At 48.0% G+C, this 26,339-nt stretch overlaps 1 pseudogene; it reads left to right on the top strand.

The window, feature by feature from the left end:
- Window positions 1-22,700, top strand: part of LOC144695499 (zinc-binding protein A33-like) — a 519,682-nt pseudogene extending 496,982 nt beyond the window's left edge.
- Window positions 22,701-26,339: the final 3,639 nt, after the last annotated feature.

Here is a 26,339-nt window from a genome sequence, read left to right on the forward strand (position 1 = left end):
GTGGTACTTGGGATGGGAACCCTCCCAGTGTGAACACTGTGCTGGTGAGGTGGTCTGTACCCACAGTGCCCACATGTATTTGTCTTTCCTGAATCATTCATTTATCTGTTGTCTCCACGGACATTTCCTGACCTGCTGACAGTTTCCAGCATTTTCTGCCTTTGTTTCAGGTTTCCAGTATCTGCAGTATTTTGGTTTTTTCCATGTTGAAATGTTCGATGTTGTTCTGATGATTCACTTGCAGGTGACCCAGTTACTCTTCCTAACTTGTCAGTTCACCTTGGGCTACTTCACAGGATATTGAAGGATTAGGATGGACATTCGGCCCATCTTACTCAATCTATCCAGGAACACTCGACTGCTCTCCCTTCAGAATTGTGATGTTCCATTTTCTCTTACCGTAGATCGTGAAGTATAAGACGACCCCTATTTTTCTAGGCCAAAAATCATGTTTTGCATATACTTGGTGTATAAATTGACCCCCTTTTTCAGCCACGACATGCTATACTCACATTAGTAGTCAGCCTCAATTCTTCACCCCATAAATGCATGTTTTACTTAGCAGGACCTGACAACTGGGCACAAGGGATCAAGCAGGCAGTACAGGCCGTGTTAGGAAGGTGAGCGGGAGTTTAAGACATGCCCACTCTTTGTGTCAGATGCAGGTGACATTTAAAAATGGTGACCACCCACAGCACATCAGCAGTTCACTTTTATACTTGGTATATAACTCGAACCCCATTTTTGAGGGATTTTTTTGGAGGTCGACTCATACACTGACATCGATGGTAGATAATTTGAGTGTTTCTGTTTCTACTCCTCCTAAAAGTCCATTTAACGCACTAACCATTCTTCAGATGAAGAAAAACTTCCTGTTTTCAGTCTTGAGCTTGCATTTCTGTACTTGTCCTTTCTAATTCATTTTCTCATTTTTGGCGAGGGCAACATTTATTGGCCATTAAAGTAAAAACAAAATACTACAGATCGGAATCACAAAGTGCTGAAAAAACTCAGCAGATCTGCAGCCTCTGTGGGGAAAGAAGCAGTTAACGCTTCGAGTCCAATATGACTCTTCTTCGGAATATTTACTGGTCATTCTTTGGTTAGTCTGGATTCAATGGTTTTTTCAAAGAGACAATGCTGGCCTCGGAGAGGGGGTTGGTTGAGGGGGGGGTGGTGAGCGGGTTGAATGTGCTGGATGATTCCATGATAAATCTAAGCTAATTTAAAATGAGAAGCTCATTGGATGGAATTTTCCACAACAACACGGGGTGGGTTTAATGACAGGTGGGCATTTATTGCCCATCACTTGTTGCCCTTGAGAAGGCGGTGGTGAGCCGCCTTCTTGAACCGCTGCAGTCCATGTGGTGTAGGTACACCCACAGTGCTGTTAGGGAGGGAGTTCCAGGATTTTGACCCAGCCACAGTGAAGGAATGGCGATATATTTCCAAATCAGGCTGGTGAGCGACTTGGAGGGGAACTTCCAGATGGTGGTGTTCCCATCTATCTGCTGCCCTTGTCCTTCTAGATGGTAGTGGTCGTGGGTTTGGAAGGTGCTGTCGAAGGAGCCTTGGTGACTTCCTGCAGTGCATCTTACCAACGTGGCCTGCACATGTCGGACTTACCTGCAAGAAAGCCCGAGGCAGCTCGCGGAGGTCAGAAGGGAAGATGGAAGCCTCCAGCAACCGGATCCTCCTGGAAGGAAAAAACAGTTCTGGCCAGTACTCTTATTTCCCAGTTTTACTGGTGTTGCATTTTAAGGTATACAAGACCAGCTCGGACCAGTGTCCATTTTTACCATCTTTCTTCGTTCTGGGCTGGAACACTATGGGGAGCAGTGGGTGGATGGAGCACCTGCCAGGTGGATCTTTTAACTTCAGGATCTTCCAGGAGACCCATTTTCTATCTTCAGGATCTTGCATGAGGTGGATCCTCTCCTTCAACGGACTGTCAATTGATGTCTGGAGGCCTTTTAAATACGACGCCTGGATACGATGGCCGTGCAAAGCCTCAGGAACCACCCCCCAAACTGCATAATTAATTATGCCAGCGTCACGTGATATGGCACAAATTCCCACTGGCTTCTGCAGCGGGAAATGCCCCATTTCCACCCCCGCCAAGGGACTCAGTACCGGAATGGAAAATTCCGCCTGTTGGACAAGCTAAACGATCATGAACGATGGAGAATAAATGATCCATTTCTCAGTGCCACCAGCAGGTGGCAGAATTGTTCCAGTTATTTACTCTTACACTTTTTTTCCACACAGTGTCGAGAGTGTCCAGCAGATACTCAAAACACAGAGTTCACTCCTGTCCAGCAAGAACTCCAGATAAATATTTTATCACCAATCTCTGGAGATATTTTTCCATGTTTTTACTAGACAGGAAGCATCAGCGGATAAAGCAATGATAATTCACAAACAACAGCAGGAAATGCTGGTACACCCATAGTACTGTTAGGGCAGGAGTTCCAGGATTTTGAACCAGCGACAGTGAAGGAATGGCAATATATTTCCAAGTCAGGATGGTGAATGGCTTGGAGGGGAACTTCCAGGTGGTGGTGTTTCTATCTGCTGTTCTTGTCCTTCTGGATGGTAGTGGTCATGAGTTTGGAAGGTGCTGTCGAAGGAGCCTTGGTGAGTTGCTGCAATGCATCTTGTAGATGGTACACATTGCTGCTACTGTGCGTCAGTGGTGGAGGGGCTGAATGTTTGTGGATGGTGTGTCAATCAAGCGGGCTGCTTTGTCTTGGATGGTGTTGAGCTTCTTGAGTGTTGTGGGAGCTGCACTCATTCATGCAAGTGAGAAATATTCCATCACACTCCTAACTTGTGCCTTGGTGGACAGGTTTTGGAGAGTCAGGAGGTGAGGTACTCACCACAGGATTCCTAGCCTCTGACCTGCTCTTTTAGCCACAGTATTTATATGGCCAGTCCAGTTCAGTTTCTGGTTAATGATTAGATTCTCTCTTGTTGAGGATGGTCATTGCCTGGCAATTATGTGATGTGAATGTTACTTGCCGCTTATCAGCCCAAGCCTGGATCTTGTCCAGGTCTTGCTGCATTTGGACATGGATTACTTCGGTATCTGGGGAGGTGTGAATGGTGCTCACCATTGTGCAATCATCAGCGAACATCCCCACCTCTGACCTTATGACAGAAGGAAGGTCATTGATGATCGACTCTGAAAAGCCATTTACCAGAACTTGCTGTTTTCTGTCTTTAAACCAATTTTTTTATCCATGTTGACGCTAACTCTCTTACGTGAGCCTCAGTTTTGTTAACCAGTCTTTAATGTGGTACGTTGTGAAAGACTTTCTTAAAATCCATGTAGGCAACATTCATAGCAACCCCTTTCACAACCTTCTTCCATTGCTTCATTACAAAATTCAATTAGATTGGTCAAACATTTTTTTTATTCATTTACAGATGTAGGCATCTCTGGTTAGGCCAGCATTTATTGCCCATCCCTAATTGACCTTGAGAATGTAGTGGTGAGCTGCCTTCTTGAACTGCTGCAGCCTATGTACACCAACAGTGCTGTTAGGGAGGGAGTTCCAGGATTTTGACTCAGTGAAGGAACACCAATATATTTCCAAGTCAGGATGGTGAGTGACTTGGAGTGGAACTTCCAGGTGGTGGCGTTCACATCTATCTGCTGTCCTTGTCCTTCTAGATGGTAGTGGTCATGGGTTTGGAAACTCTTTCGAGTTATCAACAGTCACAGATTGCAACTCTTTCAAGTACAATCACAGTTCTTGGTTTCCGGGAGTGGGACATGAACCCACAACCCTCTGATTCAAAGGCGAGGGTGCTATGAACTGAGCCACAGCTGACACCTCCCTCATGGGTTTGGAAGGTGCTGTCGAAGGAGCCTTGGAGAGTTGCTGCAGTGCATCTTGTAGATGGTACACACTGCTCCTACTGTGCGTTGGTGGTGGAGGGAGTGAATGTTTGTGGGTGTGGTGCCAATCAAGTGGGGCTGCTTTGTCCTGGATGGTGTCAAGCTTCTTGAGTGTTGTGGGAGCTGCATTCATCCAGGTAAGTGGAGAGTATTCCAACACACTCCTGACAAACTATATTTCCAAGTCAGGATGGTGAGTGGCTTGGAGGGGCACTTGCAGATGGTGGTGTCTTTAACCGAAATCCTTGCTGCTCTCTGTAATTCACACAAACCTCTCCGAGCGCCTGTTGATTTTTCACTCTGATTGTTGTTTGTTTTTAGAACCTTACCCTTCACTGATGTTAAACTGACCGCCTGTAGCTTTCTGGAATGCTCTTACACATTTTCTTGAATAAGGGTGGCACTTTTGCCACCGCCCACTCCTCTGACACCTCCCTTGTAGATAGGGAGGTTGGGAAGATTGTGGCATGCACTTCCTCTATCTTCACCCCCACTTCTCTTAACACACTGGGGTGTAAGCCACCCGGACCAGGTGATTTATTCACTGTAAGGAGAGCCAGCCTTTCCAGGATATCCTGTCCTATCAGTTTTCACCCCACCCATTACCTCTACCATCTCCACTTTTACCGATATTTATCAGCGCCCTCTTCCCTAGTAAAACCGTTAAAACGTTCTCATGAAAACAAGTGATAGCATCTGGGTTGTCAGAGGAAACATCTGCTTCCTGCAGGAGTGTCGGATCACACCCTGGAATGTTTCCATCCTGACCAGCGGAAAGTTTCCCCAAGTCTCCCCCAAAAAGCTCAACCGATGAATCTGGATGCTTCTTGTGGGCGGCTGCTGCCATTAGCATAATTCAGTTTATGGATCTAAAACCTAAATCATACAGCAGGGAGGAAGGCCCTTCAGCCCATCTTGCTCCTGTAGGCTCTCTGAAAGAGGTACCAGTCAGTCCCACCTCTCTGCTCTTTCTGCATAGTCCTGTTATGTTTCACAAGTTAGGTCTTTATCTAATTCCCTTTTGAATGTTAATACTGAAACTGTTTCTTCTACCCTCTTCAGTCAGTGTAAACCACATCAGAACAAAGAAAAGCAATCACAACACAAAAACAGAAACAGAAATACCTGGAAAAACTCAGCAGGTCTGGCAGCATTGGCGGAGAAGAGCACAGTTGATGTTTCGAGTCCTCATGACCCTTCAACAGAACTAAGTAAAAATAGGAAAGGGGTGAAATATAAGCTGGTTTAAGGGGAGGGGGGGCATTGGGACAAGAAGAGCTAGGTAAACGGCCAGTGATAGGTGGAGATAACCAAAAGATGTCACAGACAAAAGGACAAAGAGGTGTTGAAGGTGGTGATATTATCTAAGGAATGTGCTAATTAAGGTTAGAAAGCAGGACAAGCAAGGTACAGATAGCCCTAGTGGGGGTGGGGTGGGGTGAAGGAATCGAAAAAGGCTAAAAGGTAGAGATAAAACAATGGATGGAAATACATTTAAAAATAATGGAAATAGGTGGGAAAAGAAAAATCTATATAAATTATTGGAAAAAACAAAAAGGAGGGACAAAATGGAAAGGGGGTGGGGATGGAGGAGAGAGTTCATGATCTAAAATTGTTGAACTCAATATTCAGTCCGGAAGGCTGTAAAGTGCCTAGTCAGAAGATGAGGTGCTGTTCCTCCAGTTTGCGTTGAGCTTCACTGGAACAATGCAGCAAGCCAAGGACAGACATGTGGGCATGAGAGCAGGGTGGAGTGTTGAAATGGTAAGCGACAGGGAGGTCTGGGTAATGCTTGCGGACAGACCGAAGGTGTTCTGCAAAGCGGTCACCCAGTCTGCGTTTGGTCTCTCCAATGTAGAGGAAACCGCATTGGGAGCAACGAATGCAGTAGACTAAGTTGAGGGCAGTGCAAGTGAAATGCTGCTTCACTTGAATAGAGTGTTTGGGCCCTTGGACGGTGAGGAGAGAGGAAGTGAAGGGGCAGGTGTTGCAACTTCTGCGGTTGCATGGGAAGGTGCCGTGGGAGGGGTTGAGGAGTAGGGGGTGATGGAGGAGTGGATCAGGGTGTCACGGAGGGAACGATCCCTATGGAATGACGCTGTGGGGTGGGGGGGGTGGTGAAGGAAAGATGTGTTTGGTGGTGGCATCATGCTGGAGTTGGCGGAAATGACGGAGGATGATCCTTTGAATGCGGAGGCTGGTGGAGTGATAAGTGAGGGCTAGGGGGACCCGATCATGTTTCTGGGAGGGAGGAGAAGGCGTGAGGGCGGATGCACGGGAGATGGGCCGGACACGGTTGAGGGCCCGGTCAACCACCGTAGGTGGAAAACCTCGGTTAAGGAAGGAGGACATGTCAGAGGAACTGCTTTTGAAAGTGGCATCATCAGAACAGATGCGGCGGGGGCGAAGGAACTGAGAGAATGGGATGGAATCCAGAAAAGCAATCCTCTCAGCTCCCACCTACCTCTTTTGACAATTACCTTAGTGTCCTCAACTCACTCATACCCAAAAAAATGTTGGTGGAATGCAGATATTAGTCTGTGTTGACGTAACTAAAGCAGAAACAGAAGAAGCAGTTTGTCTTTACTTACTCATTGTAGGGTGATGGTGGTGTCGTGGTAATAATACTGCATTAGTAAGTCTAGGACCCAGGTTAATCCTATGAGCGCATGGGTTTAAATCCCATGATGGAATTTTAATTAAATCTGGAATATAAAGCTAGTCTCAGTAATGGTGACCATGAAACTGTCATTAATTGTTGTAAAAACCCACCTGGTTCACTAATGCCCTTTAGGGAAGGAAATCTGCCACCCTTACCTGGTCTGGCCTACATGTGACTCCAGACCCCCACCAACTCTTAACTACCCTCTGAAATGGCTGAGCAGGCCACTTAGATCAAGGGCAGCAAATTATGGGATGTGGGCTTCGCTGGCTGGGCCAGCATTTATTGCCCATCCCTAATTGCCCTTGAGGAGGTGGTGGTGAGCTGCCTTCTTGAACCGCTGCAGTCCATGTGATGTAGGTACACCCACAGTGCTGTTAGGAAGGGAGTTCCAGGATTTTGACCCAGTGACAGTGAAGGAACGGTGATATATTTCCAAGTCAGGATGGTGAGTGGCTTGGAGGGGAGCTTCCAGGTGGTGGTGTTCCCATGTATCTGCGGCCCTTGTCCTTCTGGATGGGAGTGGTCATGGGTTTGGAAGGTGCTGTCTAAGGAACCTTGGTGAGTTTCTGCAGTACATCTTGTAGATGGTACACACTGTATCTGGTCTGTCCACTGGATGTTTCATAACCTTAGCACTTAGTTAGCTTATAACAAAGACCCTGCAGATATAAAGTTGCTGCAGTGCATCTTGTAGTTGTTACACACTGCTGGCCTCGGCAGTGCCTCGGACATCTCTTGAAAAAATTAAAAGATTGTGTTAATAGTGCCTGACTGAACTTTTTTAAAAAAATGTTCAACATAACTAGGAATTAAACCAATGGAATTGCTCAGTCCAAGGACTAATACTTTGTTGCTGTTATGGGTTATTGCAGCATTCACAAGCAGCCCCTTTGGTGTGTTCTCGCGGACGCATTTCTGGCGCAGCAGGAGCGGTAAAATCGAGCCCAGTTTGCGCCCGTTCTGCACCCATGGCTTCCAAGCAGCAGGCAGAGGGTCTGGCCGAGTACCTGAACTGCCCCATCTGCCTGGACCTCTTCATCGAGCCGGTCATCCTGGACTGCGGCCACAACTTCTGCCAGGGCTGCATCCGGCGCTACTGGGAGGACAGCGAGACGGTGTCGTGCCCGGAGTGCAGGAAGGTTTTCCGGGAGAGGAGCCTCAGGCTGAACCGGGCCCTGGGTAACGTGGCGGACAGGGCTCGCCACCTGATGCAGGAGGATGCCGGAGAGATGCAGCAGCAGGAGGAGGAGGAGGAGGAGGCTGGGGACCAGGCTGAGTCTGGCTGTCAGCCCCGGGCACCCTGCAGACACAGCCCGGGGGACGAGAGGCAGCAACTCCGCTTCTACTGCGGGGAACACCGGGAGGAGCTGAAACTCTTCTGTGAGACAGACAAGGAGCTGATCTGTGTGATGTGCCTGGATGGCAGAGGTGGCCAGAGCCACCGCTCCCACAACTTCATGGTCATCAGTGAAGCTGTGGAGATGTACAAGGTAAACCACATGGGGAAAAGATTCTAACTTAAAAGCAAATGTAGTTCCTATTTCCCCATAGCTCCCATTGAAACTTCCCATTTTCCCATAGTTCCCATTTAAAGCTCCCATTGAAAGTTCCCACTTTCCCGTTGAAAGGTCCCATTTAAATTTTTAACATAAGAGCAAGCATAGCTCCCATTTTAAGGGCTGTCGACTAGTTAATTGTTTATTTTATTCTTTCCTGGGATGAGAGGCAACATTTGTTGCCCATCCATCCCAATTGCCCTTGAGCTGAGTGACTTGCGAGCTCATTTCAGAGGGCAGCTAAGAACCACATCACTGGGGGTCTGGAGTCACATGTAGGCCAGGCTGGGTAAGGACAGCAGATTTCCTTCTCTAAAGGACATTCATGAACCAGGTGGGTTTTTACAACGATCAGTGATAGTTTTTTTGGCCACCATTACTGAGACTAGCTTTCAATCCCAGATTTTATTAATTGGATTTAAATTCCATGCCGTGGTGGGATTCAAGTCTATGTCCCCTGGGCATTAACCTGGGTTTCAACCACTATGCCACCATGTCCTCCCAATTTACCTGTTAGCTCATTTGTTTGCACCTGGAGTATTGTGTACAGCTTTGGTCTCCCTACCTAAGGAAGGATGTACTGACCATAGAGGGAGCGCAACAAAGGTTCACCAGACTGATCTCTGGTGTGCCGGGATTGTCGTATGAAGAGAAATTGAAGAAACTGGGCCTGTATTCTCTAGAGTTTAGCGAAATGTGAAGTGAGCTCATTGAAGAATACAAAATTCCTCCAGGACTCAACAGGGTAGATGTAAGAAGGATGTTACCCCTGGCTGGAGGATCTGGAACCAGGGGACACAGTCTTAGACTAAGGGGCAGATCATTTAGGATTAAGATGAGGATGAATTTCTTCACTCAGAGGGAGGTGAATCTTTGGAATTCTCTATTCCAGAGGACTGTGGAGGTTCAGTCATTGAGTGTGTTCAAGTCAGAGATCGATAGATTTCTCAATATTAAAACTATAAAGAGATATAGGGCTAGTGTGGGAAAATGACTTTGAGGTAGGAGATCAGCCATGATCTTATTGAATGGTGGAGCAGGCCAGATGGGCTGAATGGCCTACTCCTGCTCCTATTCCCTATGCTCCTAATAGTTTACTCAAAAGAATATAGAGAGACACTTTTTTGTTACAGAACCCCTTTAAGGGTTGTTCTTTAGTTAATTTGTTTATTTGATTTAATTTATACTTACACAAGAGTATAAAAATAAAAAACTGCAGATGCTGGAAATCGGAAATAAAAACAGAAAATGCCGGAAAAGCTCAGCAGGTCAGGCAACATCTGTGGAGAGAGGAACTGTTAACATTTTGAGTCTGCATGACTCTTTTTAAGAGCTGAATGTATTATATAAGAGAAAATGTTCCTCCATTTTCCTCCAGAACATTCCGCTGGCCACAACTTCCGTATAAAGCCCGTTTACTCACTGGCGTGGAGGTGGGAGGGGGTGCGGAGGGGGCAAATTTAACATCACCCAGTCTTACTGACCAGAATTGGGTTAAAATTCTCAATTCACAAGGATGGTCCCAGGGATGAGGAACTTCAGTTGCATAGAGAGATTGGAGAAGTTGGGGCTGTTCTCCTTGGAGAAGAGAAGTTTGAGAGGCGATTTGATAGAGGTGTTCAAAATTATCAGGGGTCTGGGCAGGGTAGATAGGGAGAAACTGTTCCCACTAGTGAAAGGATTGGGAGTGAGAGGGCACAGATTTAAGGTGATTGGCAAAACAAGCAATGGAGACATAAGGAGAAACGCCTTCATGCAGCGACTAAGGAATGCACTGCCTGAGAGTGTGGTGGAAGCAGGTTCAACTGACACATTCGAAAGGGAATTAGACGGTTATCTGAAAATGAAGAATGTGTAGGTTACGGGGAGAAGGTGGGAGAATAGCACTAAGTGAATTGCTCATTCGGAGAGCTGGTGCAGGCATGATGGGCCGAATGGCCTCTTTGGCACAGTAAAAATTCTGTGATTCTGTGAAAATGACCCCCTCCTGGGAGCTTGTGTGTTGGATGGGGAAGTGGGCAGTGCCATTCTGCCAATGTTACATCAGGAAATGCATACCCAAAAGCTTTAATGGCACTTTGTGAACAAGCACACTCACCCTGTGAATCTAAATTTCAGGACAAACTGAAATCCTTATCTGACATTCTCCAAGCCAAGTTTGTCCTCCTGGAAGCTAAACTAACGCGAAAGCAGGTTTTAGAAGTCGGGGTAAGTTTTACCTGTCCTATTTTGACTCTTCTTACCTTTTGTACCCCTCTTCTCTCCACCCGCCCCGCTCTTTTATCTTGTGTCTGATTAAAGTTGTCCTTCCTATAGGACCAGACGAGTCAATTGCAGAGCTTCATCATGTCCGAGTTTGCGAAGATGCATCAGGTCCTGATCCGGGTGGAGAAGCGGCTGATCGCCGAGCTGAAGGATAACGTGGAGAAGATCTCGGAAAAGCTGGAGAAGAACCTGCTGGACATTCAGCAGGATTTAAACACCATCCAGGAAAAGCTGTCGAGATCGCAGACACAGCTGGACCAGGAGGACACCATCGCCTTCTTAAAAGTAAGTGTTGCCAAACCCGGATCAGTAAAACTGCTCCGGCTCAGGACACGGCCAGTTAATAGCGGGGGCAAAACATGAAGCACTCCTCACCCTTTATCTACAAGCCAACCGTTTCTTCATTGTTTGCTTTGTGCAGTCAGGGGAGATAGTGGCAATGTCACTGGACTAGCAATCCAGAGGCCCGGACTAATGTTCTGGGGTCGTGGGTTCAAATCAAAGGCAGCTGGTGGAAGTTCAAATTCAATGAATAAAATCTAGAATTGAAAGCTAGGTCACCATGGAACTACCATCGATTGTCATAAAAACCCACCTGGTTCACTAATGTCCTTTAGGGAAGGAAATCTGCCATCCTTACCTGGTCTGGCCTACCTGTGACTCCAGACCCACAGTAATGTGATTGACTCTTAACTGCCTAGCAAGCCAATCAGTTCAAGGGCAATTAGGGATGGGCAACAAAGGCTGGCCTTGCCAGTGACATTAACATTCCTTGAAAGATTTTTTAAAAAAAACCCACAAATCTGGGGCCAACTGAACTGACATGAACCGCCGCCTACATTCAAGCACATCCTATGTGTGTTTGCCAAAGGATTTAGTTGTGTCGACGATTTCCTAGCATTGGCAGTTAAATGACAAAAGTCAACTACAACAACTTGGAACTTGGATTTATATAGCACCCAACATCAGTCCTGCCGAAAAATTGACTCCCAGCCGATTCGGATGGGTTTTGCCTGGAAACACAACACCTTGCATGACCTCAGGGCATGCATCCAAAAAATGAAGTATTTTTTGATGTGCAGTGACTGTTGTGATGTAGGAAACATAGCAAGATCTCATAAGCAGCAATGTGCTGATGACCAGATATTATTTTTGTTACCTTTTAATTTCTTTCATGGGATGTGGGCATCACTGGCAAGGCCAGCATTTGTTGCCCATCCCCAATTGCCCTTGAACTGAGTGGCTTGCTAGGCAATTTCAGAGGGCAGTTAAGAGTCAACCACATTGCTGTGGTCTAGAATCACATGTAGGCCAGACAACAGATTTCCTTCTCTAAAGGACATTAATGAACCAATTAATCAATTACAACAATTGATGATAGTTCCATGGTCACCTAGCCTTCAATTCCAGATTTTATTAGTTGAATTCAAATTCTACCAGCTGCCATGGTGGGATTTGAACCCTTGCCCCCAGAGAATTAGCCTGGGGATTACTAGATCAGTGACATTACCACTAGACCACTATCTACTCTATGTTGTAATGTTGATTGGAGGATAGATATTAAACTGGACATCAGGGCTAACTGTCCTGATCTTCAAAGTAATGCAGTAGGATCTTTTACATCTATGTGAAAAGGCAGATGAGGCCTTGGTTTAGCATATTATCCAAAAGATGGCACAGAACTCCCACAGTACTGCCTCAACAACTTGGACAAAGAACTAGGTTATAAGCAGTGTCTTAGAAGAAGGAATTCCAGAGATAGGGTCTAGCCGGCTGAAGGCAAGGTTTCCAATGGTGGGGAATGAGGGATAGTCCAAGAGTTGGAGGCATGCAGAGTTCTCATGGGCTATATGGCTGGAGATATTGCTACCTCCTAGATGTATTTAGCCAAGTTTTTAGTTTTAACACAATCTCAAGATTCGCAGGAGTCCATGTGCATTGGCATGTATTTATGCATTGGCCATGCCATGCACTTACGCTGTCACTAAATACAAAGCCTTAAAATTAGAGTTAGGCTGTTCAGGGGTAATGTCAGGGGGCACTTCTTCATGCAAAGTGGAGTGAAAATCTAGAACTCTCTCCCCCCAAAATGCTGTCAATACTGAGGGTCAATTGAAAAATTCACAACTGAGATTGATAGGTTTTTGCCTGAGAAGGGTATTAGAGGTTACGGAGCCAAGTTGGGTTGATGGAGTTAAGATTACAGATCAACCATGATAACAACGTAAGGACAGGTTTGGAAGGCTGAATGGCGTTATCCTGTTTCTGTGTCCCTAAAATGCTTGTCTCACGATTCGTAGCATGGTTTTGGTGTACACACCTGCCCCCTTTCTACCTCATCTTATATCATAAAAGTCTGGAACTCAATTGCCCCTTTTGTTGATTTTGTTTTAGGACCAAGCTGATCAAGAGGTGAGGTACGTGCTGTTATTTATAGAGACTCTACACAGCCTGACAAGTTCGATTGTTTTCAGTTCCACTGCGTAACGTTAATATTCTCTGTTATCAGTGAGGACACCGGGCAGCTTCTGTTGGCTGCCGATCGCTTGCCGATGGGAATATTCGGAGGCCCTTTGCAATACGCTGCCTGGAAGGAAATGGGTGATAGCATCAGCCCTGGTGAGAAGTTTTCTACATTCACTCATTTTATTTAACCACTCTCATTCTCGTGCATTTAAGAGAACGCCCCGAAAAACAGGAAAACCTTCAATCACATTGTGTCCCACTGAATGTATCGAATAATCTGTCACACCAAGGGACTGAGCACAATGTCCTCGCAACATTACCATTTCAAGCAGCTCTCTTGGCCCTCAAGGTTAAAAGATAACTCCGTTCCCTGAGTATAAACTCTTTTGGATTCACAGAGCTTGAAGGCATTCAGCAAATATCCGCTGTTCAAGAACAAATCTAATACATTGTTACAGATTTACTAAACCACTTGTACTTGTGATGTAACTAGGTACAACTACAATGTGAGTGCACACCCGGTGCGGAAGGGGGTCGGGAAGGAGGAGGACCTCCTCGTGAACCTGCTCCTGGGCCTGGCCAGGTTGGCCATTAACAGGTCCAGGCAGCGGGCGATCGACGGGGGAGTCCCGCCCGATTGTTTGTCCCTCTTCCGTGGCTACGTTCGCGGCCGGGTGTCCCTGGAAAGGGAGCACGCGGTGTCTGCCGGCACCATCGAGGCCTTCCGTGCCCGGTGGGCGCCGCGGGGACTGGGGTGTTTTGTTGACCCCTTTAATCACATTTTGGTTTAATGTTTGTAAGTTTCCTTTAAACTTTGTCCTTGGTTTTACAGCTGACCTGAATTAGGGGCTGTGCTTGAGTTATCCCTTGTTATTGTTAATTTAGTTAATTGTTTTGACTTGAAAAGAGTTACAATGTGAGTGCAGATGAAGCAAGTTGGGTTGACATGACAACAAGCCTCAATGTTTGATCTTTAAGCTTGAATGAGAGGTTAAGGAGAGTGAGAGAGGCTGTGTTGTATTGAAATTTGGAGGGTTTTTTTGTTATTCTATTCTGGAGGTGTGCTGTTCTTGTTGCTCTTTCAGTAGCATGGCTTTTGACCAGCTCATTAAACATGCTTTGTCACATAAAAGGTTGAATTTTACACATAGACATTCGCAGTGCCCAGGTCAGGGGACTGTATGAGATTCATGAAGGACCTGTGCTGCTCCTGGCCCTGATTGATTTAACCCATTCTGATATTAATTAGATGGCTCCTTTTTCCCTTAGCAATGTACTTGTGAGAAAGTATCATTCAATTAACAACATTTTTGTTAAAGTTTTTTGAAATGTTGTTGAAATGTGTCTTATTTCTCATTATCATTGGCATTTGAATAACTGCATTGTAGCTCTTAAGATATTTTGTTTTTGATTAAATTTTTAAAACAGCTCTTCTCGTTAAGGATACCAACTGCTGGCCCAGAGTGTAGCTTCCTAGCCTAGGGTGTAGGCTCCTGGTCGAGGGTGTAGGCTCCTGGTCGAGGATGCAGGCTCCTGGCCGAGGGTGTAGGCTCCTGGCCGAGAGTGTAGGCTCCTGACCGAGGGTGTGGGATCCTGGCCGAGGGTGTAGGCTCCTGGTCTAGGGTGTAGGCTCCGTGGTCGAGGGTGTAGGCTCCCTGGTCGAGGGTGTAGGCTCCCTAGCCTAAGGTGTAGGCTCCTGGTCGAGGGTGTAGGCTCCTGGTCGAGGGTGCAGGCTCCTGGCCGAGGGTGTAGGCTCCTGGTCAAGGGTGCAGGCTCCCTGGCCGAGGGTGTAGGCTCCTGGCCGACTGTGTAGGCTCCTGGTCAAGGGTGCAGGCTCCCTGGTCGAGGGTGTAGGCTCCTGGCTGAGGGTGTAGGCTCCTGGCCGACTGTGTAGGCTCCTGGTTGAGGGTGCAGGCTCCTGGCTGAGGGTGTGGGATCCTGGCCGAGGGTGTAGGCTCCTGGTCTAGGGTGTAGGCTCCCTGGTCGAAGGTGCAGGCTCCAGGTCAAGGGTGCAGGCTCCTGGTCGAGGGTGTAGGCTCCTGGTCAAGGGTGCAGGCTCCCTGGTCGAGGGTGTAGGCTACCTGGTCGAGGGTGTGGGATCCTGGTCGAGGGTGCAGGCTCCCTGGTCGAGGGTGTAGGCTCCTGGTTGATGGTGTAGGCTCCTGGCCTAGGGTGTAGGCTCCCTGGTGGAGGGTGCAGGCTCCTGGTCGAGGGTGTAGGCTCCTGGTCGAGGGTGTAGGCTCCTGGTCGAGGGTGTAGGCTCCTGGTCGAGGGTGTAGGCTCCTGGTCGAGGGTGTAGGCTCCCGGTCGAGGGTGCAGGCTCCCTGGTCGAGGGTGTAGGCTCCCTGGTCGAGGGTGCAGGCTCCCTGGTCAAGGGTGAAGGCTCCCTGGCCGAGGGTGTGGGATCCCTGGTCTAGGGTGCGGGCTCCTGGTCGAGGGTGTAGGCTCCCTGGTCTAGGGTGTAGGCTCCCTGGTCGAGGGTGCAGGCTCCCTGGTCTAGGGTGTAGGCTCCCTGGCCGAGGGTGTAGTCTCTCTGGTCGAGGGTGAAGCCGCCATGGTCTAGGGTGCCGGCTCCCTGGTCGAGGGTCTAGTCTCTCTGGTCGAGGGTGAAGGCTCCCTGGTCTAGGGTGCCGGCTCCCTGGTCGAGGGTGTAGGCTCCCTGGTCGAGGGTGCAGGCTCCCTGGTCGAGGGTGAAGGCTCCCTGGTCTAGGGTGCCGGCTCCCTGGTCGAGGGTGTAGGCTCCCTGGTCTAGGGTGTAGGCTCCCTGGTCGAGGGTGTAGTCTCTCTGGTCGAGGGTGAAGGCTCCATGGTCTAGGGTGCCGGCTCCCTGGTCGAGGGTGTAGGCTCCCTGGTCGAGGGTCTAGTCTCTCTGGTCGAGGGTGAAGGCTCCCTGGTCTAGGGTGCCGGCTCCCTGGTCGAGGGTGTAGGCTCCCTGGTCGAGGGTGCAGGCTCCCTGGTCGAGGGTGTAGGCTCCCTGGTCTAGGGTGCAGGCTCCCTGGTCTAGGGTGCAGGCTCCCTGGTCGAGGGTGCAGGCTCCCTGGTCGAGGGTGCAGGCTCCTGGTCGAGGGTGTAGGCTCCCTGGTCGAGGGTGCAGGCTCCTGGTCGAGGGTGTAGGCTCCTGGTCGAGGGTGTAGTCTCTCTGGTCGAGGGTGAAGCCGCCATGGTCTAGGGTGCCGGCTCCCTGGTCGAGGGTCTAGTCTCTCTGGTCGAGGGTGAAGGCTCCCTGGTCTAGGGTGCCGGCTCCCTGGTCGAGGGTGTAGGCTCCCTGGTCGAGGGTGCAGGCTCCCTGGTCGAGGGTGAAGGCTCCCTGGTCTAGGGTGCCGGCTCCCTGGTCGAGGGTGTAGGCTCCCTGGTCTAGGGTGTAGGCTCCCTGGTCGAGGGTGTAGTCTCTCTGGTCGAGGGTGAAGGCTCCATGGTCTAGGGTGCCGGCTCCCTGGTCGAGGGTGTAGGCTCCCTGGTCGAGGGTCTAGTCTCTCTGGTCGAGGGTGAAGGCTCCCTGGTCTAGGGTGCCGGCTCCCTGGTCGAGGGTGTAGGCTCCCTGGTCGAGGGTGCAGGCTCCCTGGTCGAGGGTGTAGGCTCCCTGGTCTAGGGTGCAGGCTCCCTGGTCTAGGGTGCAGGCTCCCTGGTCGAGGGTGCAGGCTCCCTGGTCGAGGGTGCAGGCTCCTGGTCGAGGGTGTAGGCTCCCTGGTCGAGGGTGCAGGCTCCTGGTCGAGGGTGTAGGCTCCTGGTCGAGGGTGTAGGCTCCCTGGTCTAGGGTGCACGCTCCTGGTCGAGGGTGTAGGCTCCCTGGTCTAGGGTGTAGGCTCCCTGGTCTAGGGTGCAGGCTCCCTGGTCTAGGGTGCAGGCTCCCTGGTCTAGGGTGTAGGCTCCCTGGTTGAAGGTGTAGGCTCTCTGGTCTAGGGTGTAGGCTCCCTGGTCTAGGGTGTAGGCTCCCTGGTCAAGGGTGTAGGCTCCCTGGTCTAGGGTGCAGGCTCCCTGGTCGAGGGTGTAGGCTCTCTGGTCGGGGGTGTGGGCTTCCACTCTCCTTCAAAGGAAATGAAAATCGGGTGTGGTATAAATCGAGTGGTGGATCCACGAGCACCCTGGAGTATAAGTGAAGATTTAGTCCCAGCTGCCTTCATCCCTCACCCTGGGACCTGATACACTTTCTTCCTGGTTTCGGGGCAGGTTGGTGGATAGATTTCGGGGCATTGTCACGAAAACTTTTAGTGACCATTTATCTCACAGGAGATTCAAACGTTTACTTTGTACAGTAACAGGCATTCAAATTCCTCATAAACTTTCCTTCTTTGAGAAGAGCGGTGAAGTAGACTGATTCTCTTTAAGCGACATTTATTTCTAAGATGGCAAGCCTGACGGCAGAAGATTGGAAAGGAAGAAAGATTTGCATTTATATAGCGATTTTCACAACCTCAGCATGTCCCCAAGGGCCAGTTAACAGCCAATTAAATAGTTTTGAAGTGCTGCAATGCAGGAAACACAGCAGCCAATTTGTGCACAGTAAGTTCCCAGAAACTTCAATCAGGTATATGTCCAAATGATCAGCTTTAGTGCTGTTTATGGAGGGAAGAATATTGTTGAGGGAGCACTCTCTGGTTCATGGAGAGCAATGAACCTTCCATGTAATCCTATATCAGGATCAGCACAAGTCGAGAGTACTCTCACTTGTCATGCAACCTGAAAAAGAAAGCATTGACGCTAATTGACATGCTGACGGAACTTGCTCCCTGACCTCTGGCATTATAATTTTACTTAGTTAGATCTAACACATCTGGTTTGGTTGATGCGTAAATTTATTAGAGTTTGTTGAGGATGTAACTAGTAAATAAAGGGTAAATAAAGGGGAACCAGTAGATGTAGTATACCTGAATTTTCAAAAGGCATTCAATAAGGTGCCAGACCAAAGGTCAATGGGCAAGTTTAGGGCTCATGAATCTGGGGAGGTAATATATTAGCATGGACAGAGGATTGGCTAACAGATAGAAAGCAAAATGTAGGCATAAATGGGGCATTCTCAAGTTGGCAGGTTGTGACTAGTGGAGTGCCGCTAGGATCAGTGCTGGGCCCTCAGCTATTTACAACCTATATTAATGACTCAGATGAAGAGACAGAGGGTAATGTATCAAAGTTTCCTATCATACAAACCTAGGTGGGAATGTAAGCTGTGAGGAGGACACAAAGCCATAGAGACAGGTTAGGTGAGTGGGCAACAAGATGGCAGATGGAGTATAACGTGGGGAAATGTGAAGTTATTCACTTTGGTCAAAAGAATAGAAAAGCACAATATTTTTTAAAAGGTGTCAAATGTGCAAAGTTTGATATTCAGAGAGACATGGGTGTGCTCATACAAGGATCTCAGAAAGTTAGCATGCAGGTACAACAGGCAATGAGGAAGGCAAATGGCATGCTGACTTTTATTGCAAGAGGATTGGCATACAAGAATACAGAACTTGCTACAGTTGTGCATAATTTTGGTGAGACCACATCTGGAATACTGTGTGCAGTTTTGGTTTCCACATTTAAGAAAAGATACACTTGAATTGGAGGTGGCACAACGAAGATTCACTAAATTGGTCCCTGTCCTATGATGACAGGCTGACTAAACTTGGCTTACATTCTCTGGAGTTTTGAAGAACATACAAGTTCTGAAGTGGCTCAACAGGGTGGACACTGAAAGATTGTTTCTGCTGGTTGGGGAATCCAAAACATGGGGTCGCAGTCTCAGTACTTATAGGACTGAAGACTTGTGCTCCAGAACTTGCCGTGCCCCTAGCCAAGCTGTTCCAGTACAGTACAACACTGGCACCTGCCTGGCTATGTGGAAAATTGCCCAGGTATGTCCTGTCCGCAAAAAGCAGGACAAATCCAACCCATCACGAATCTACTCTCGATTATCAGTTAAGTGATAGAAGGGGCCATCAGCAGTGCTATCAGGTGGCACTCGCTTAGCAATACCCTGCTCACTAATGCCCAGTTTGTATTCCGCCAGGGCCACTCAGCTCCTGACCTCATTACAGCCTTAGTTCAAACATGGACAAAAGAGCTGAGCTCCTGGGGTGAGGTGAGAGTGACTGCCCTTGACATCAAGGCAGCATTTGACAGAGTGTGGCATCAAGGAGCCCGAGCAAAACTGGAGTCAATGGGAATCAGGAGGAAAACTCTCCACTGGTTGGAATCATGCCTAGGACAAAGGAAGATGGCTGTGGTTGTTGGAGGTCAGTCATCTCAGCTCCAGCACACACTGTAAGAGTTCCTCAGGGTAGTGTCCTTGGCCCAACCATCTTCAGCTTCTTCATCATTGACCTTCCTTCCATCATAAGGTCAGGAGTGGGGATGTTCACTGATGATTGCACGATGTTCAGCACCATTCACAACTCCTCAGATACTGAAGCGGTCCATGTCCAAATGCAGCAAGACCTGGACAGTATCCGGGCTTGGGCTGACAAGTGGCAAGTAACATTTGTGTCAGGCAATGATGATCTCCAATAAGAGAGAATCCAACCATCGCCCCCTGATGTTCGATGGCATTATCATCACTGAATCCCCCACTATCAACATCCTGGAGGTGATCATTGGCCAGAAACTGAACTGGACTAGCCATATAAATACTGTGGCTACAAGAGCAGGTCAGAGGCTAGGAATTGTGCGACGAGTAATCCAGCTCCTGACTCCCCAAAGCCTGTCCACCATCTACAAGGCACAAGTCAGGAGTGTGATGGAATACTCCCCACTTGATTGGATGAGTACAGGTCCAATAACACTCAAGAAGCTCCACACCATCCAGGACAAAGCAGCCCACTTGATTGGCGCCACATCCACAAACATTCACTTCCTCGACTGCTGACATACAGTAGCAGCAGTGTGTACCATCGACAAGATGCACTGCAGGAATTCACCAAGGCCCCTTCGACAGCACCTTCCAAACTCATGACCACTACCATCTAGAAGGACAAGAGCAACAGATAGATGGGAACACCACCCCCTGGAAGTTCCCCTCCAAGCCACTCACCATTCTGACTTGGAAATATATCACCGTTCCTTCACTGTCACTGGGTCAAAACCCTGGAACTCCCTTCCTAACAGCACTGTGGGTGTTCCTACACCACATGGACTGCAGCAGTTCAAGAAGGCAGCTCACCACCACCTTCTCAAGGGCAATTAGGGATGGGCGATAAATGCTGGCCCAGCCAGAGACACCCACATCCCATGAATTAATAAAAAAAGGACAAGGGCTGATCATTTAGGACTGAGATGAGGAGAAATTACTTCACTCAAAGGGTTGAACCCTTGGAATTCTCTATCCCAGAGGGTTGTGGATTCTCCATCGTTGAATATATTTAAGGCTGGGATAGACAGAATTTTGGTCTCTCAGGGAATTAAGGAATAGGGGGAGTGGGTAGGAAAATGGAGTTGAAGCCCATGATTAGCCATGGTTGTATTGAATGGCAGAGTCGGCTTGCTGGGCCTTTTGGTCCACTCCTGCTCCTATTTCTTATGTTCATATGTCCTAACAATTCCTACCTCAATAATGGGATCTAGAAGGGTTGGACTGATGTGGAGAGCTGGGGTTCCTCCCATCTGACTTCAGATAACCCTGCACACTAACCCTGCTAACGGGTCCAGAACATGCTTACCAGCACTAGTGAGGTTCCAGCAGCCATGCTGCACTTAACTCTTGCCAGCCCATGTCAGTCAGTGATTCGGGCCGGTTGGGTGGGTGTTGGGTGTCCATAGGGAGAGAGTAGTAGTAGTGCTGTGCAAACGGAAACTGTGTCGCGTGTAAATTTTTTTAATAGCTTAGTTTGGAGATGTTTAAGCTTTGGTTTCAGCTCATGAAAGACACCTCCCTGACCAAAGAGGAAAAGGAAAACTCTGAATCTATAACCATACAAGTGATATTCAAACAGATGTTTCTTATCGGAGTATAACAATAATTTCTGTAGTACATCTATATTGCCGTCAGGGGGCAGTGCGACATTGTATAATGAAAAATCTGAACGGCATCAGTATTTTCAGATACTGTTCTGATAAAGGGTCATACGGACTCGAAATGTTAACTGTATTTCTCTCCGCAGATGCTGTCAGACCTGCTGAGTTTTTCCAGCAATTTTTGTTTGTGTTTCAGTATTTTCAGACTTGCTAACAGTTGGAATAAGGGGAAGATTTCAACTCTAATTTATTTTGCGTTAGCCCTTAAAGCAACAACCCAAAATATTTTGTTCATAAATATTTGTCATTAGAACAATTGCTTCTTAGCTTTTTATAAATCTCTCACATCTGGTTCCTAACCATCTCTGGTACTTTTATTTGTACTGTGCTCTCGGCTTTTAATGGGCTCCATCTACAAGGCACAAGTCAGGAGTGTGATGGAATACTCCCCACTTGCCTGGATGAGTTCAGCTCTAACAACACTCGAGAAGCTTGACACCAGCCAGGACAAAGCAGGCCGCATGATTGACACCCTTTCCACAAATAATCACTCTCTTCACCACTGTCGCACAGTAGTAGCAGTGTGTACCATCTACAAGATGCACTGCAGAAACTCACAAGGCTCCTTCAAAAACACCTTCCAAACCCATGACCACTACCACCTAGAAGGACAAGGGCAGCAGATACATGGGAACACCACTGCCTGGAAGTTCCCCTCCAAGCCACTCACCATCCTGACTTGGAAATATATCACCATTCCTTCACTGTTGCTGGGTCAAAATCCTGGAACTCCCTTCCTAACAGCACTGTGCGTGTACCTACACCACATGGACTGCAGCGGTTCAAGAAGGCAGCTCCCCACCACCTTCTCAAGGGCAATTAGGGATGGGCAATAAATGCTGGCCCTGCCAGGGACACCCACTTCCCGTGAAAGAATGCCTTTTAAACCAGCGAACTATCGTCTTGTGCATGACAACGGTCCAATTCTGGGCAATTTTAACGTGCCTTTTGGGGAAATTGTCGGGGTTGGGAATAGCACTGGTTTTACCCTACCTCCTTCCCCCAAGTCTGTACTTGCTTAAAACCTATTTCGTCTCAAGTTGTTCCCAGTTCTGAAATAAAAGGTTATTGACCTGAAACGTTAACTCTGTTTCTCCCTCCACAGATATTGACTTGCTGTTGACTGACAACAACGTTTTAAAATTTCAAATTTCCAGCATCTGCATTATTTTGCTTCTGATGTATAGTAAAATGTAATCTTTAATGAGTGAAACCACTTAGAGTTTAGATAAATGGAAGCTTTACGAAACACTTTGTTATTTACTCACTTGTTATCTCTCCTCTCTCTCTCTCTCTCTCTCTGCCAGTTCCAGCTTCGGTGACCCTGAACCCGAAGACAGCTCATTCCTGGCTCCTCATATCCGAAGACCTGACCAGTGTCAGATATGCAAACAAGCAGCAGCAGCTCCCTGACACCCCAGAGCGGTTCAATCCCTCCCTCTGTGTGCTCGGTTCTCAGGGATTCACATCGGGGAGGCATTACTGGGAGGTGGTGGTGGGAGAGAGCACCGAGTGGGATGTGGGAGTGGTGAAGGAGTCCATCAACAGGAAAGGGGATATCACGGCCATTCCGCAGGCTGGATATTGGATCGTGTGGCTGAGAAATGGCAATGATTACAAGGCTGGGTCTCTGCCTCGTACCCGTCTCAGGCTGAATGCGAGGCCCCGGAAGATAGGAGTGTACCTGGACTATGAGGGCGGGCAGGTGTCCTTCTACAATGCAGACAACATGTCCCATCTCCACACTTTCACCGACCTTTTCACTGAGAAACTTTACCCCTTCTTCAGTCCCTGCCTGAGTGGGCATGGGGAGAACTCCGAGCCACTGAAAATCTGCCAGTCCAAATTTCATTAATACGCAAAAGCTCAATCCCATTGGTTGCCGTCTCTTAAAGCTCCCGCTCATGCTCTCTTCATCCTCTCATCATTTCACTACAGCCCAGAAGTGACCCACTTGGCCAATCAGGAGGTGAAAATGGGGAAGGGAAATCAGGCAGGATGGCTCTTCTGCCCACACGCCCAGCATTCTACTATGCTGAACTCGTGGAGCTGAACGTCGGAGTGGGGGTGGGGGTGGTGGGAGGTGGTGAGGGGGGCTGGGGGGGGTGCGATGCACGAAACAGGTGGCGAATGTGGCATTGTTTGTGCTGCACCGCCACCCTTGCCCAATTTCACCCTCTGCCTGTGTTGGTGTCTTTCTCCATGTTGCCCCAGTCTAATCTCTGTCTCTCACCCCCTCCTTTCACATGCTTTCATATGTCTTTTCCAAGCAGCTTTCCTACTTCCCTTTGAAAAGAACATATGGCCTTAATTAACATGGCTTGCAGCTATGTCCCAATCTGACAGCATTTTGTGCTTCAGTGTGTTCAGTTGAGACCCTTTGGCTAGCATAATGCCACCCATCGGAAGTAACTGCTCACAATTTCATAACCCTTTATCATGTGCACGATATCGTTCAGCTCAACTCTTCAGTTTCCCAGATTTTTTTTAAAGTTCCAACTTCTCAGGTTAAAGGGAAGCCCAGGTATTATCTTAAGCTACCCCAGTTAGTCTATTCTTATATCTCAGAGTACGGTTCCCAAGATTGTACATGGTGCCTGGATTGTCATCTAATTGCAAAGTTCTTCTTCTTTGTGATGAACAGCCCTGATTGTGTTCTCCACTGAAGCTCACAGACAACAGTATTGGCCAAGTTTAAGACTGGGTGTTCCACCCGATTTCACGGGAACCCCACCAGCTGAAATTGGTTAAAAGTGACTCCCTTTAAGTTGTTCAAGAACAAGTTGCAAGCTGCCAAGCGTAGCCATGATCTGCTGAGTTCGGTGGCAGTTGACTCTCCCGTCAATGCTGCTGGGGAAAGGACAGGATCACCACCAGGTGCTTGCGCAATGTGTTTGGGCTATCTCTTGGCCATTGGAAGCAGGAGCGAGGAAGCATTCGACCTGGGAGATCACAGGAATCGATAGCCCATAATGAGACCTGAGGGGGCTGCATATCAACATGATTTACCTTTACCTGCAATAATGCTATCACATTCTCATAGACCAGCACATTTGGAAATGCTATAGGTTCCCAGTCTTAGGTTTCTTTTAACAATAATAAAGAGAAACATTCTTATCACAGATCCGACCTGTTTAACCAACAAAGGTTCAACTTAAATTCGGAATTTGTTTGGATAATACTGCCCACAGAGTTTTCTCTCTCAATGGGGTGAGAATGCAGATCGGGTTGCAGTGCTGCCAGGCGGGCAGCATTGCAGTTATACAGCCTGCTCATGATTGATTGCAGCATGTGAATATCGGGGCGTATACTGAGCCACCCACTGCGTAAGAGGAATGTTGTTGTTCATGTCCAGAGCACTTATCTTGCTCGTCACTGAGGCTTCTTGTGTGTGCACCGAACCGTAGCAACCCCATGGATTGTGACTTTGGCAGTGAATGGAAGAGGAACCTTTCGGGTTTTCTCACCGCCCCATCACACCAAGCTGGGCATGATATTAATTGTCGGCCGTGGTGTAAGTCAGACCATATCGGAAATGCCAGCAGTGGGAGGGAAATCAGGCGAGGCGGCCGATCCGATATTGTCTGATTTACGTGGTTGCTGACAATTTTAATTATGGTGGAACTAGCCGGATGTTTCTATTCCTCCAAACAGAAATGATGGATCACCCATTTTAGTCAATAATGGTGATAAGGATAGAAAGGGTACAGGTGGCTAAGGGAACCCCGTGGATTTGTTATAGGTTAATTTTGGTTGTGCCAGTATAGCCTCGCAAAAATTGCACAACCAGGTCTTCGACAGCAGAGACCTCCATAAGAGCACAAAGGCTTTAGTCTACAACACTGCTGTTGTTACCACCCTTCTATATGTCAGGGAGACAGGGTCACCTAGCAAAGGCATCTCCAGGCTTGGAGAATTTCCACCAGGGATGTCTCCGCAGGAGACTCAAAGTCAAGTGGGAAGACAGACGAAGAAATTCCAGCATCCTCAGCAAAGTCAATCCTTCCAACATCGCAGCCACGATCACACGATATCAGCTCTGCTGGCCTGGACACTGCATTCACATGCCAAACATCGGCTTCCGAAGCAGATCCTCTTTCCACAACGTAAGCATGGCACCCGATCTCAGGGAGGACGGAAAAGGTGTTTTAAGGACATTCTGAAGGCCTCATTGAAAAGTGGACAAATTGATATCAGTGTGTCACTAACCCCGTCATGTATCGCCACCACATCCAACAAGCCGCAACACAATTGGAAACTGACTGCATAAACCCTGCTGTGGAGAATTGATGAAAGCAGAAGGAGAGAGAGCAGATCCCTATCCCAGGGGCTCCCCTTCCTCAGGGCACCTCCTGTCCTTTCTGCCCAAAGACCTGTGGCTCCACGACAGGCCTGTTGAGTCACCTGTGGACACACAAGACGACACTCTCATTCTAAGGGACTGATAGTGATGACGAATGGGTAACTCCAGGAAACCTGGTTTATATTCACATGCACACACATAAAGCGTACGGCAGAAAAAGAATGACTGCTCCATCCCGTATATGCCATTCAGCCATGTTACAACTCAGCATGGCTCCCAACCCTCCCCATCCACCACCAGTCATGCCATCTCCTGGGAGAAAAGCAACATTACAAGCAACTTCCTGAGGTAGCATCAAATAGCAGTGATCACCAGCTTTTCCAAGCTAACTGGTTCTACTCAACTGAAAACGATGTTTTTTTTTTCCCTATTGTTACGCAGGCACAAGATGCCTGAAGTGGTATTTGTGGAAACCAGAATAAGGTATTTAACATGGGCAATGGAAATGAGGAGCAAACGGGATAGGGAAGAAGTCCCAGAAGGAAAAAACAGTAAAAACTGGAAATAAGAGTACTGGTCCGAACTGGTCTTGTATACCTTAAAATGGAACACCAGTAAAAACTGGGAAATAAGAGTACTGGTCTGAACTGGTCTTGTATACCTTAAAATGGAACACTAGTAAAAACTGGGAAATAAGAGTACTGGTCTGAACTGGTCTTGTATACCTTAAAATGGAACACTAGTAAAAACTGGGAAATAAGAGTACTGGTCCGAATTGTTTTTTCCTTCTGGGGTGAGAGTGGGGGAAGCTGATACCAAAGTGAAAAACAGGCAAACAGCACCTGGAGAAAGTTGCATGAAACCTTCAGAGGCCAAAGAAAGAGGCCACATATGATTGAAGATCACCACATGAACAAAGCAAGCACACTGGATGGGGAGGTGCATCCAGGAAAGACCAGCTTCTCAAAGGCAATTAGGGACGAGCAAAGAAAAAATGCTGGCCTTGCCAGCGACGCCTGTATTCCATGAAAGAATGAGAAAAAGGCGGCTTTCTTTGGGGCACTAATTTAATAACTGGGCCTTCAGTCCAAGCTACACTTCCATTAGGACATGGCATCAATGGGAAAAGTCCTGAACTGTATCTGAATTCTGTTGGCTGCATCAATTGAAGTGGTCTAATTAGCTAATTAT

This window comes from Cetorhinus maximus, chromosome 21 (genome assembly GCF_964194155.1).
Source record: "Cetorhinus maximus chromosome 21, sCetMax3.hap1.1, whole genome shotgun sequence".
Classification (NCBI taxonomy): domain Eukaryota; kingdom Metazoa; phylum Chordata; class Chondrichthyes; order Lamniformes; family Cetorhinidae; genus Cetorhinus; species Cetorhinus maximus.